Source organism: Sinocyclocheilus anshuiensis, unplaced genomic scaffold, assembly GCF_001515605.1.
Source record: "Sinocyclocheilus anshuiensis isolate Anshui unplaced genomic scaffold, SAMN03320099.WGS_v1.1 scaffold1162, whole genome shotgun sequence".
NCBI lineage: Eukaryota > Metazoa > Chordata > Actinopteri > Cypriniformes > Cyprinidae > Sinocyclocheilus > Sinocyclocheilus anshuiensis.
Genome location: NW_015540875.1, coordinates 1,307,423 through 1,322,155, shown reverse-complemented (window position 1 = coordinate 1,322,155; position 14,733 = coordinate 1,307,423).

Here is a 14,733-nt window from a genome sequence, read left to right as displayed (position 1 = left end):
GTACAGTACATAGGACGAATTAAAATTGATTAAGCATTAAGCATTTTTCAACTGATTGGTATCAGCTATCCTAAGCCCGTTGTCGTGCAGCAGGTGGCGGTATGCACATTGCAGCAGGTTTGCCAACCGCCATTAAAAGGAAAAGACGCTAAAATGTGTGTGCATGATGCGCCACAATCAATGAGGTCTGTTTTAGCGTGTCACACACACACATTTGAGCTTTCGTGTTTAGTGTATTTGATGCACACTTCTGTAATAAATCACTGGAAAGTCATTTATTTACAGTTTACTTCTATCTATCTATATCTATCTATCTATCTATGTGTGTGTGTGTGTGTGTGTGTGTGTGTGTGTGTGTGTGTAATTATTTCTTTAAAAGTATATAAAAAAGGGAAATAAAAACAGAATAATAATAATAAACAAATAATAATAAACAAACGTATAAATGTTATATATAAAGTATATATCATATTACATTTTTGTTTTTAATGAATAATTGCCAAATTCACTACTCAAAATCTGAAAATATACTTTTTCATCTTAGAACTGGTTGGTTTGATCTAGAACACAAAACTTTCCATTGAATGATTTTTTTAAAACGAACTATGGAGAAATATACTAGAATACACCAGGTAAATACCCAAATAGATTCACGTGGCTAAAGGCAAGGGGTTGAAAACAATAAGAAAGCTTTGTGACGTCAACCGAAATGGAAAGTAATTTCAGAGGGGGATCAAATCATTACGTTCTGATTAAACATTACAAAGCCAAACTTTTTTTTATGTGGAATAACATGCACCAGACACACTTATTAGGAAATTAATTGTGTTAATTTCGATGTCATGTTGACTTTAAAATAAAATATTTCACGCCGTCTGCCACGACTGCCATAACAGCTGAGAGCGCGTGTTGAAGAAGTCGCTAACAGTGCAGTATTAGCGGTGCTGGGGTACATGCGCGCACTGACAGTAGGTGTTAAAGCGGCGGCGTGGGTGTCTGACACAGGAAGTGAGTTTAATTGTGTTGACAGAGTCATATTTTTTCTGCCAGCCGAGTAAAAGGAAAACGCAAGATTGAAAAAGAACTCAGCAGTTTGTTCAGAAACAGAAATAAATCAAACTCAGAACACCACGGCAAACACAAGATCCCAACCCTTCCCTCTCACCCCGAACAACACCCTGAAATTAATGTTTACAACTCACAGCCAGCCTACAGAAGCAGCAAGACTGCAGTTGTTTTCATCCAGTGGGTACATTTTAATTACAGGCTATATTTACTATGCTAAAAAAATACGCTTAGGGCAAAATATCAGAGGTCTCGTCTAATTTTAGAAAGCTTTATTATTTTGTTGTTCTTGCTGAACAATTTACAGTTTTTAGAGTATGTGAATTGCACAGTTATCATCGTTATTTTAACTCTTGAAAATCCGTTACCTAATTTGGTGTTTGTGGTCATAAATGAGCGGAATTGCTTGTAAAATTGCTTGTAAATCTTTCGGAATGCTATATGTGACCCTGGACCAGTCACAAGGCTCAATTTTTCAAAATTTAGATTTATACATCATCTGAAAGCTGAATAAATGAGCTTTCCATTGATGTATGGTTTGTTGTATAGGACAATATTTGGCCGAGATACAACTATTTGAAAATCTGGAATCTGAGGGTGCAAAAAAATCTAAATATTGAGAAAATCGCCTTTAAAGTTGTCCAAATGAAGTTCTTAGCAATGCATATTACTAACCAAAAATTCAGTTCTAATATATCTACAGTAGGAAATTTACAAAATATCTTCATGGAACATGATATTTACTTAATATCCTAAAGAGTTTTTGGCATAATAGAAAAATCGCCAATTTTAACCCATACAATGCATTTTTGGCTATTGCTACAAATATACTTGTGCTATCTATGACTGGTTTTGTGATCCAGGGTCACATATTATCACCAAATCTTGGATTTAATCTTGTTTTCTTTAAATTAGCACAGAGTTTGTATTTCTTTTTTCATCTGATTGATCGTAGGGCTCATTGATTTGAGCTCATGCACCTCGGTTTTTGAGTGAAAAAGCGTTATTTGTGTATAATTTTGGCGCATGTGCTCAAATCAACGAGGTCTATGATTAATCAGTCCAAAAAGAAATACAAAACCTATGCTAATTGAAAGAAAACAAGTTGACAAGCCACTATTTGGTCCAAATATAGCATTAGAAATTTATAAGCATTTTTTTTTTGTAATACCACAGATGTAACAAGGAGGGGAAAATCCCCCAAAAAAGCACAAAAATGATCAAAATTGTTTTGGGAAGTTGTTCAACCCTGTGTGCGCAAATTCACTAAGTTTTAGTTCCAATTCAATAACATTAACTAGCATTTTCAGGAAAAAGAATATCCTCTCTGGGTCAAAATTACTGGAGCACAACATGAGGTTTAAGTTAAAGAAACTCACAAATTCTACTGTCATCAGGCTGAATTATTTGCATTTTGCACAGTTTTTTCTATTATAACAGACCTGTCACCCATTTTTGGGTCGCGACCTACAAGTTGACACCTGCTCCTTCTAACATAAATACAAAAACAAAAACTATATAACCATGCAAAATACATAGGCTTTTCAACTTCAAAAGACTCTATAGATCTGGCACAAATTAATTCATCACTTAGTATAAATTAGGTCAAATGGACAGGTTGTGTGACGTGACATTTAATCTGGGTCCTTGTGCTAAACCAGTGTTATCTAAAGCGCATGAAGTACGCAGCTGAATTACTCCATTCAGAAAACCATGGTGAGCCAGCAGCTGTTAGATCAGCAGAGTTCTGATCGTGGCTGGATTTCTGCTGTGGTTCAACACGCTTTCTACTCCCTAGACATGAAAGCAGAAGAGTTTCAGACGCTGATAGCCCGGTTCTCAGAGCTACCACCCATGTCAGGCCCTGGCAGGATGTTGATTTAAAGATCTCTTTAGATAAGAAAAGGTCTCTACAGAGTGAAACTGATGAACGAGCAAATTCAACAAAAAAACAGCATCTCTCGTACAGTGCATGATATAAACAAATAATGAAAAAAGGGCAAACTGTAACCATTCGCTAATTTATAAAAAAAAAATGAACAGCTGTCAATCAAAATTACATGATATGGCAATTCATTCATCAAATTAATCAATGCATGCCAAAAAAAACAACACACAAATTAAAATAATGTAAAGACATTATTTTGCTAGACAAAGACTTATAGTACATTTTAGCATTCGAGTGTGTCAGGTTTTTAGAGACAGACTCCATGTGCAATATTTTTAAGCTATTGCTCTATATACACTTGCAGACTGACATTTCTGGCCATTACATTACATGCTGCTCTGCGTTTAAGAGTTTAGCACAGTTTTTAATATTTATTTTATAACTTTTTGTACTTTTTTTTGCTGTATTAGCCTATTAGTATTTTAGTATTAAATATTAATTATTTAATTGTTATATATTTGATATATATATATATATATATATATATATATATATTATATGTGACATATACAGTATATGACATATATACTGTATATATATACAGTGGGTATATATATATATATATAAACATTTTTATTTATTTATTTATCATTTTGTTCACTTTTGAGGGTGAGGAGGCATGATTGTTACATTTTCATATTGTATATTTATATTTAATTTTATTATACATATATATTTTACATTTTATATTGTATTTATTTATTTTGTATTTTTTTGTAAATTTTTTGTATTAGCGTATGGGTCAGGTGACATGATTGCATGTGTCAATTTGTATTATTATTTTTAAAATTATATATGTGTGTGTGTATATGACACTGGAGCACAAAACCAGTTATATGGGTCAATTTTTCGAAATTTATATATTTATACATAATGTGAAAGCTGAATAAATAAGCTTGTTAGGACAGGACAATATTTGGCCGGGATACAACTATTTGAAAATCTGGAATCTGAGGGTGCAAAAAAATCTAAATATTGAGAAAATCACCTTTAAAGTTTTCCAAATGAAGTTCTTAGCAATGCATATCACTAATCAAAAATTAAGTTTGAATATATTTACGGTAGGAAATTTACTAAATATCTTCATGGAACATGATCTTTACTTAATATCCTAATGATTTTTGGCATAAAAGAAAAATCTTTTATTCAATAATTTTGACCCTTACAATGTATTTTTGGCTATTGCTACAAATATACCCGTGTGACTTAAGACTTTAAGGTTTTGTGCTCCAGGGTCACATACACACACACACACATATATATATATATATATATACACATACATATATAGTATATATACACACACACACACACACACATTTTTTAATTAATTGTGCTAGACTGACTGCCCTTTCTGATGTTACAAAAATTCCAAAATTCAGAGATTGCATGAAACAGCATGCCCTAAAAGTGCAAACGCTGCATGTGATTCTATCACTATAGTTAAGATAGATATCTTCAAATGTGGAAAAAAAAAGTGTGAAAGAAAAAGTGTGAGAAAAACTGTACAGTAAAATCTTCATCCCCTTCAGTTCACTACCAAATTACTGACATGCATTTGATGACGATGTTTGAGTCCCAGCAGGACACGCGAGCTGCAGAGAGTCCATTACTCCTGCTTAATTAAACCACACACACTTCTGAACTCACAGAAGCACAGCTCAGATAAAGAAGCCTGCATGAGAAGAGTTTGCACTGCCTGGCTGGACATTATTAGCCGACATATTAAAAAAACAAGCATAAGAATGTATCTCCATCAGGCTTGTTACAGTTAACAAAAACTACAACTAAAACCAAAAAAAAAAAAAAAAGAAATTGTTACTTGAAATAAGATCAACTTTAACTAAAATAAAATATTTAAAAAACCCTTAAACATACTTCATTATGGCAACATTTCTAATTTTAATTTAGTTTAACATAGTTTAATTTAGTGTCTATATAGACATTAAAAAACTAATAAAAATGACAAAAAAGTGTAAACTTAAGTAAAATTTTAATTAAAAAAAGAAAATATAAAAATATTAATACAATTCTTAACAAAAAATAAAATAACACTTATTGACATTGACTGAAATAAATGGATACTATAAAAATGATAAATTATCTATAAGTTTTAAGCTTAGCCTTGTGATATTCAGTGTTGAAATTCACACTAAAGAAAGTTTCCAATTTGTTCAGGGAGGGTTTTTCCTGCCACTTCTTCTTTTCTTGTGTTTTCTTCAGATTTATGACCCGTTTCAAGCATTGGGCTTAAGATAAATGTGACTTTATTACAGTAATTTGAAGAGACAAACCACACACTGATTCCTAAAATTCCACAGAGTTTGAAGTTGGGAGTTTGCGAACAAAGCAAGAGATTGCCTGCCATTAAAAGCACTCGACTGACAAGCAGCAACACATCACTTGACGAAAGCTTTTATGAGGGAAAACTCGCCGCCTTTGGAGAAGATCGGTGACTACGGTACATTTTACCTGTTGTTAATTTGCTGAGGAGTGAAGTTCATCTATTATACATAATTGCATGGGCTGGAAAACAGGATGTAACCATGGCAACATCTGTAGGCATCAAAGCACACCTGTGCTCCAGTCAATCATGAGCCTATCGGGCAGCGGCGCGGGACTTGTGCTGTGAGAGTCGGATTCATTACGTCCATCAAAAGCATTCCAGACCCGATTCTATTAACATTCATCTGAGAAAAGACAATTTATGGCATCTCTTTAATTCTTCTCCAGAAAATCCCCTATGTATTACATCAATAAGACTACAGTGGCAAAGATTAAAGCAGCGACGTGACGTTTAGCGCATACAATACATTATACAACTTGTATTTTGTTTCCCTTTTCTCTTTAATAAATGTGCAGTTGGGTGCTTGACAAATAATATGGCTTTTCAAGTTTTTAAATTTATTAGGGAAAGGTATATTTTTACATGCTGTTTTCTTTTAAAGAAACAGGTCAATTAAAAATAAAACGTCTGTCTTCATTTATTCGTTCCAAAACTGCAGTTATTTTTTTCTGTGAATCTCCATAAAACACAGTCTGTGTGCATTGAATTTATTTAATACACGAGTTTCACAATTTGAGTTGAATTACTGAAATAAATGAACTTTTCCATGACATTCTAATTTATTGAGTATATTACCTGTAGTGACCACAGCTGGCAAAAATATAAAAACGAGTCCAAAACTGTGTTTGTGCACTAGACTTTCAGGGAAAGCAAAGGTACAAAAGCTGTCAGTGGAGCAGTACCTTTTTCAAAAGGTAAACTTTTGTACCTTATTTTCCCCTAAAGGGTGCATTTTAGTAACTTAGAGTAACATATTAAAACCTACACTCTCAGAAAAAAAGGTACAAAAGCTGTCACTGGGACGGTACCTTTTCAAAAGATACTCCTTTGTACATAAAAGGTAGAGGTACATATTAGTGCCTAAAATGTATATATTCGTATCTAAAAGGTAGAAAGGTATACCTTTTGGAAAGATACCACCCCAGTGAGAGCTTTTGTGCCTTTTTTTTTTCTGAGAGTCTAAAGTGTTCATATTCGTACCTAAATGTTTACCTAAATTACTACATTTTAAATACCGTATTTTTCAAGTCTTATAAAACAACACTGCAGTTTTTGAGCCTGTCAAACATGGTCTCTATAAACTGCAATTTTGTGGGAGAAAAAAAAATGTACGAGGAAGAAAAATGTTCAATTATGTTCCAGATAAAAAAAATAAAATACATGGTTTTGGAATGAAATGGGGGTGAGCAAAAAAGTAAATAATGTCTGATTTTTTATTTTTTTTTCAGAATAAAAATATTCAATAGTCTCTTGAATAATATAAGTTCATAAAAACTGCATGAAATTGCATAAAAAACTGTTGGGGGTCTGTAAGTTTTTTGAAAGAAGTCTCTTCTGCTCATCAGGGCTGTGTTTGATTCATGCTTATTTGATTATTGAAATATTGTGAAATATTAATACAGTTTTCAATAACTGTTTTCTATTTAAATATATTAAAATATTATATTTTAGAATTTTCGGCATCATTACTCCAGTCTTCAGTGTCACATGATCCTTCAGAAGCCATTCTAATTCAAGAAACATTTATTTGTATTACCAATGTTGAAAACAGTTGCTGCTTCATACTGTATTTTTGTAGAAACTGTGATACATTTGTTTTTTCAGGACTCCTTTATGATTAGAAAGTTCAGAAGAACAGAATTTGTGAAATTGTAATCTTTTGTAAGATTGCAAATGTTTTGACTGTCAACTTTTAATCAATTTAATGCATCCTTGCAGAATAAAAAATAATAATTCTTTAAAAAAAAAAAAAAACTTTTTTTGAGTGGTAGTATATAAAAACGAGAGCAATGCAGATGAAAATGTTTCAGTCAGAATTTAACATATACAGCACAAAATAACTCGCCCGATATCAACCAATAGAAACAACTGAGCAGAGCGCTTGGTTTGATTACATGAGAATGAAATGAGTTTCAATTACGCTCTCTTGACAGAGACTTTCCACTTCTTATCTCCGACCAATTAATCCTCCGATATTCCATGTTGCTTTTGACAAGCGCTCTACATCATTCCATTGAAAGCAATGGGGGATCCCTCAACCAAAGAGAGCACTTCTCCCAAACCTCATTGCCCCCGGTGATAGTGACAGAAGTCAGTAATTGCCGCCGCCTCAGACGACTTCATTAAGACGGGGATTGTCTGTGCGGCTGATCTCAGAACAGCAGAAACACGATTACGCTGTAGCTGTGACATGTGGGGCCGGCGTCCTCTGTGTCTACAGGCGCTAGCGTTACTGGGACCGGGCAAATATCCACATCATCCGTCATCCCGCTGTCATTAGCGGGTAATGATTTGATTATTTTGCAGATGAATTGTGATATAAATCTCTTTCACAAGCACTTCCTGTGTAAATTAATCAAAACCGTTTGGGTAGAGCTGACAGAGAAAAGAAGGGAAATGATGTCTGAATTAAGAATTACAGTCTGTCGATCTGAACGTAGTACTTGTTAGTGCAGTTAAACGGGTCATATCATAAATGTATAATTCTTTTTTTCCCCCCTAAGGTCCACTTATAGTTTGAGCAAATTACTTTTATGCCATAAATGATAATTATTTATTTTTATGTCTATTTACTATTTTTTTTATTGTTTTTCGTACACCTTTAGGCTGAAAAAAAAAAGTTGTATTTTCAGTTAGAAATTGACATTTAACAAAAAATTAAATAAAATTATTAGAGTAACACAATAACTCAAAATGATTTTTCCAATAATCAACTCCAAATGTTTTCTTACAGTGTAGCAGCATTAAATATTCTTCAAAATATTTTATTTTCTGTCCTAAAGAAGAAAGTAAGTCATACAGGTTCAGAATGACGTGAGTGTGAGTAAATAATGACACAAAGTTCATTTCAGTGTGAACTATCCCTTTAAAGGAACACTCCACTATTTTTGAAAATAGGCTCATTTTCCAACTCCAAGGCTGAATGGATTCGAAAACGGTAAAACTCAACTGTTTAACTCTAGGGGAGTTGGAAAATGAGCCTATTTTCAAAAATAGTGGAGTGTTCCTTTAAGACCCCCATGTTAATGCCTTTCCAATATACAGCTCTGTCCTACACTTTTTCCAAAATAGTCAATATCACTATAAATTCCTCACCCTTCACTAACAGCCTTTTTGCAAGTCACATTATAAACAATTCATGCTGAAATGTGACACTCAAGCTGTTACAATCGGACTATAATTACACTCTCAGAAAAAAAAGGTACAAAAGCTGTCACTGGGATTGTACCTTTTTAAAAGGTACACTTTTGTACCTTATTTCCCCTAAAGGGTGCATATTAGTACCTTAACAGTACATAGACTATTAGTAAATGATACATATTAGTCCCCAGTGTTGGGCAAGTTACTTCCAAAATGTAATACATTATATATTACAATTCACTATAGAGAAAGTGAAAGTAAAAAAACTGACGGAGCTTTCTAACGCTGCATTAACGGCGCATATTCTCTGAGACAACAAGAGACAAAATTACTTCAATATAGGCTGATGATGGTATATAACGGTCTTAAATTATTCCCTTAATATTTCTCTTGTGGCCCATAGCCTATAGTGAAAAACATGAGAAGAAATGCATTTTGCGTTAAACAGGTTGTTTTTGAAAATCTGTGCACGAAATAAAGCTGCTCTTAATTTTCATCGATGACTGCAGTGTTAATAATTTTAATTATAGACCTGTTTAAAAAAAAATTTAAAAAAACATTCTCAATGAGGAGTAGCCTAAGCTAATAGCCTAAATTTTAATTATCCCCACAGCGCGCCATACGGTAATGCGCTATGAAAATATTGCGGCGCAATAATTTCATGTCATTTAATAATAAAAGTAACCTAATAATAATAATAGGCCTAATAATAAGAAGAATGTAACAGGCCTACATTACTTGGAAATGCTAAATCCTCTTAATATTGCCAATTTTTGATGCTTTGTTTTGACAATATCTCTGGCTATCGTCGACACATGATACGACGCATCTCAGCACCGGGAGGCCACTGTGTGGAAATAGTTGTATAAATTGTCGGCACTTTATCTATTGTAAAAAATGGTTCGAATTTACCATGTTTTCATGACAGTTGGCATTGAGAGTGACTGACACTTGATGGTCAGAAAAAATGACTAAATAGATATGTGTAAAAAAATAAAAATAAAATGTTAAAATTGTAAAAATCCCTACTTTCTCTCTTTTCTATGTGTGTTCATAAATTGTATTAATTTGTAAGTGTCATATTTGGCAGTTGGCATTAAAGTTATATCACTAATAACAGTGGCATATGAGAAGTTTATACCACAGAAAAAAAAATCTAAAATATGCCTTTTTTGAAGCTGCTCTATATAAAAAAACACAAGGTGGCTGAATTTGTATGCTGAAGCTTATAGGCGTTCATTATTTTCACTCAATTTAATTATCTTTTTAGCACCCCCTCTGAACTGTTAACGTTTGCAATGCTGTGTGTGCGTGAGGCGCCGGCGCAATCGAACAGCGGAAACAAACAAAAAAATATTCCGTCATCTTTGGTCATACAGATCATTCGAAACTGCAGTGTGCTATTAATCCATGTTGAGAGTTTGGTGTCGCACATATTGCTAAGCAATTTTTTCTCTGGTGCTATTTTGCGATGTTAGTAATATGTTGTTGTAACTTGCGTTACTGAGATTGTAACGAGTAATAATATTACCCAAATTTTATTAGTAATGAGTTATATTACTGCGTTACAGCAAAACGTAATATACTACTGTAATATTATTACTTTTGTAATGCGTTACTCCCAACACTGTTAGTCCCTATTGAAAGGATACCACCCCAGTGACAGCTTTTGGACCTTTTTTGCATGCGTATAGTTCTTATGATGAGTAACAGTAGCATATGCACCTTGTCTAAGCTGACAAGAAAGTTACGTTTCTATAAACAGTTTTTGTGATCAAAAACTATGCCCATCCAGAAGTGTTGACTTCTGAAAGCTGTTTTCATCATACAATGAATTTTGACCTCAAAAGATCAGTTTGATTTCTCATGATATGAGCACTTTAAGGCTTTTTAAACATGGCCAAACACATACTGTACAATCCAATGCGACCAGCAATGTCTTCAAATGCCAAAGCGAAAAGTAAAACTTGGCATTTTACCCACACCCTGCATGACTAATACCAACAAGTGACAACCAAGTCCGGGAGGATCATCTCAGCCGAGTGCAACCCATTTAATCTCAGCAGATACTCATTCAATACCTTTACAGCCACTAATGAATCTTTCTGGGAAAACGGCAAACAGGTTAAACTTTGCTTGTGTTACAGGCGTGAGACACTAAAACGTTGCTATGGTTGTCACTATGTAAACAATCACAAACAAAGTAGCAACTCCTATATTCCAAACACACACAAACGATAATTTAAGAGATTTAATGACACATTTAAATGCAGCTGTGGCTCTGAAACTTTGTAGTGCATTCACTACGGTTCAAGCTTTTAAAGAAATTAATACTTTTATTTACTAATGAATAGTTAAAGGGGTCATATGATGCGATTTCAAGTTTTCCTTTCTCTTTGGAAAATAATGTGATTTTTGAACCTTAAACCGCATAAACACATTGCATTACACCAAAAACACAACATAATGTTCTTTTTAGCAACATCATATGACCACTTTAATAGTTTTATTTACTAATACCTAATTTATTAAGCAAAGATGCATTAAACTGATAGAAAATTACAGTAGACAATTATAATCTTACAAAATATTTCCATTTCAAATAAATGCTATTCTTTTGAACTTTCAAAGAATCCTGAACATAAAATGCATCACGGTTTCCATAAAAATCATAAGAATTCTTCAACATTGATAATAATAAACTAAATGTTTCTTGAGCATATTAGCCTATTAGAATGATTTCTGAATGATTTCTGAAATGGTTTCTTTTACTATTTAAAATAACTGCTTTCTATTTGAATATATTTTAAAATGTACTTTATTCTGTGATCAAAGCTGAATTTTCAGCATCATTGCTCCAGTCTTCAGTGTCACGTGATCCTTCAGAAATCATTCTAATATGCTGATATGCTGCTCAAGAAACATTTTTCATAATTATTATTATTATTATTATTATCAATATTTAAAACAGTTAAATAATTTTTTTCAGGACTCTTTGATGAACAGAAAGATCCAAAAATCAGCATTTATCTGAAATAAAAAATTTTGTAACATTATACACTATACCATTCAAAAACATATATATATATATATATATATAGAAATTACTATATACTATATTTCTATATATAGAAATGAATGAATAAATTACATTTTAAAATATATTCAAATAGAAAACAAATATCTTAAATAGTAAACTATTTCAAAATTCGACAGTTTTTGCTGTACTTTGGATCAAATAAATGCAGGCTTGGTGAGCAGAAGAGAAAAGCTTACTGTTCAAAAACTTTTGACTGATAGTGTATATTCACATAGAAAATTGTGTATTTTAAATTGTAATAATATTTAACAATTTTACTGTACATTTGATCAAAGAAAAACAGCCTTGGTGAGCAGAAGAGACTAAAACATCTACTCAACTCCAAACTTCTGAATGCTAGCGCATAGAGGACAGAACTATGGGAGTGAAGGCAGTCGGTCCATGCACTCTCAAACACCTCCAGCCAACATGCTTCTTTTATCCCTTTCAGAATTCAGCACGATGCAAATGGCCTCTTGTGGAAGGCATATCATACCCATCCACCTCTCAGGGATCACTCCAGGGATGCCAGCGGCTCCGAATTGGCCGAGATTCCCGAAGGGACACGAGGGGGTTTAAGCCTCTGCAGTCCAGTAAACCCACAGGCCTGCAGCCCTGGGAAATGTGGCTAATTGTGAGAACCTTGGCTGCGGGTCTCCCTTCGCCTTAGGTTCGCCACAGCTCAAAAACAAGTCGAACGGTGCCCAAATATGGAGCAAGTGGGCCCAGAAATGTAGGGGGAGCGTGTCTTTGAGTTAATCTGGATTGGCGCCGATAAGAGGTGGCGTTCTTTCCTGCCACATATCGCCGTCTGACACCGTGCGAAGGCTTGGGTGGATGGCAGTGACGCACATTGGAGCACTGGAGGCGAAAGCGGCGCATGCCAACGCTGGACACTTCCATACCGGCATTCTTCAACAGCACGGATGGCATCTCGAAGCCCGACGTTTACTTGCTGAAGCATATCGGTTAAAACATAAAGTCTGGGCTTTAGAGATTAGGCTGGGGCTTGTGAATTTGGGAAACAGGTGAAAATGGCATGTAAACGTCATTGAGGTGAGATAAAACGTTGACAATCAAAATCAATATTCACTGTATGTAGTTTCAGAAATGCTCATGACCGCAATACCGTTGTGTCTTTTATAATTGGTAGGAAATACCCACATGAACGTGAAAGCAACCACAAAATCTTAAGGTCATACATTTCCTTCCACACCTTCATTCTTTTAAACAGTTAGTTTAAAATAACTACACTTTGTTTTGGATACTCAGAGTTTACCGAACACGTGAGCAAATCGCTCTTATAAAGAAAAATGAATGCATTTTGGTAAGCTCATTTAAATGCATAACGTAATGCAATCATTCAATTTCAGGAGATACCCATCGACAACTTTTAAACGAGACGGCGCGGTAAACATGCATTCACTGTGAACAAATAGGGTCACAGTTTTTGCTTTTTGAACAGCATGCTAATCGCTTTCCTTTCATTCTGTTTGTGAATTTTGTCACAAATAGAAGCACAAATCAACACAAAGCGGCTCCTGTGCTTGTTGTGGAAAGACCAGCGATGGTTTGCTTCAAGTAAGCCGTAGGAGTTTTGAAACGGAAAGTGCCACAACAAAGAGTGAAAACACGAGGTCCCATTCAATTCAATGAGTAACAGTGAGTAACTGCCAAAGTGTGGAATTCATTGTAGTGGTATGAAGATTCTAAATGACATTTAGAGTATTTCCCTAATTACAGTAAAAATGATTTCTGAATCTGTCATGAGTTTCATGCCGTGGGAATACTGTACAGAAACGATGTCTCATCTTAAACTATCTCTGAATGAATTTCTCTTGAAAGAATTACAATTTCTGCCACATTCTGCAAGTGCAACTCATTTAAACTTAATAAATAATCTTCATTCTGGGGTCTTGCGTGCACACACACACACACACACATACATATATATATATATATATATATATATATATATATATATACACACATACAGTACACATATATCTCACATATTTCTAGTATATAAACATTCACATATATTTAAAAATAATTAATAACTTTCATATATATAAAAAAGCATTGATAACGTGCTTCCTTTAATAAAAAAAAACACTGAGACAGAAAAAAAATTCTTCAACCCACTGCACTGACCTAAACAAGACACCCACATTTTTATTGTACAAGATGATTGACAGAAAGCTCATGACATATCTATTTATGAGCGAAAATAGGAGTGTCGGTTCAAATGCAAGAAGCTTGTGCCATTTTTTTTCAGCGTGAAATGAACATGTCAGTGTCTTGACCAAGAAGCACTGATTTATAATATAAGAATATTAAAGATAATGAAATCATCTCAGAGTACGTTCTCAGACACTGTCCTGTAACGTTAAAGAGTCTCTTAAGAAAATGTTCAGATCCTGTAGTTCAATAGCAAATATATATATGATATATAAGAAATGTTTACGTAACATCAGCTAACTGCAAATCATTTATGGCACATTACAACATAGTTCTCAATCACTTTGGTTCAACTTTCAAATTAAAGGAAAAGTTCAACCAGAAATTCACCCAGAAATCCATTCAAGATGTAGATGAGTTTGTTTCTTCATCAGATTTGGAGAAATGTAGCATTCCATCACTTGCTCACCAACGGATCCTCTGCAGTGAATGGGTGCCGTCAGAATGAGAGTCCAAACAGCTGATAAAAACATCACAATAATCCACACCACTCCAGTCCATCAGTTTATGTTTTAGTGAAAAGCTATGTGTTTGTAAGAAACAAATCCATCAAGACATTTTTAACATCAAACCATTGCTTCTAGGCTAAAATACGTGTCCTCTATCCATAATATTACTTTCTCCAGTGATAAAGCCGTCTTGTCTGAATCAGGAGAGAAATATGCAAAGATCAAACACTGTTTACAACCAAAA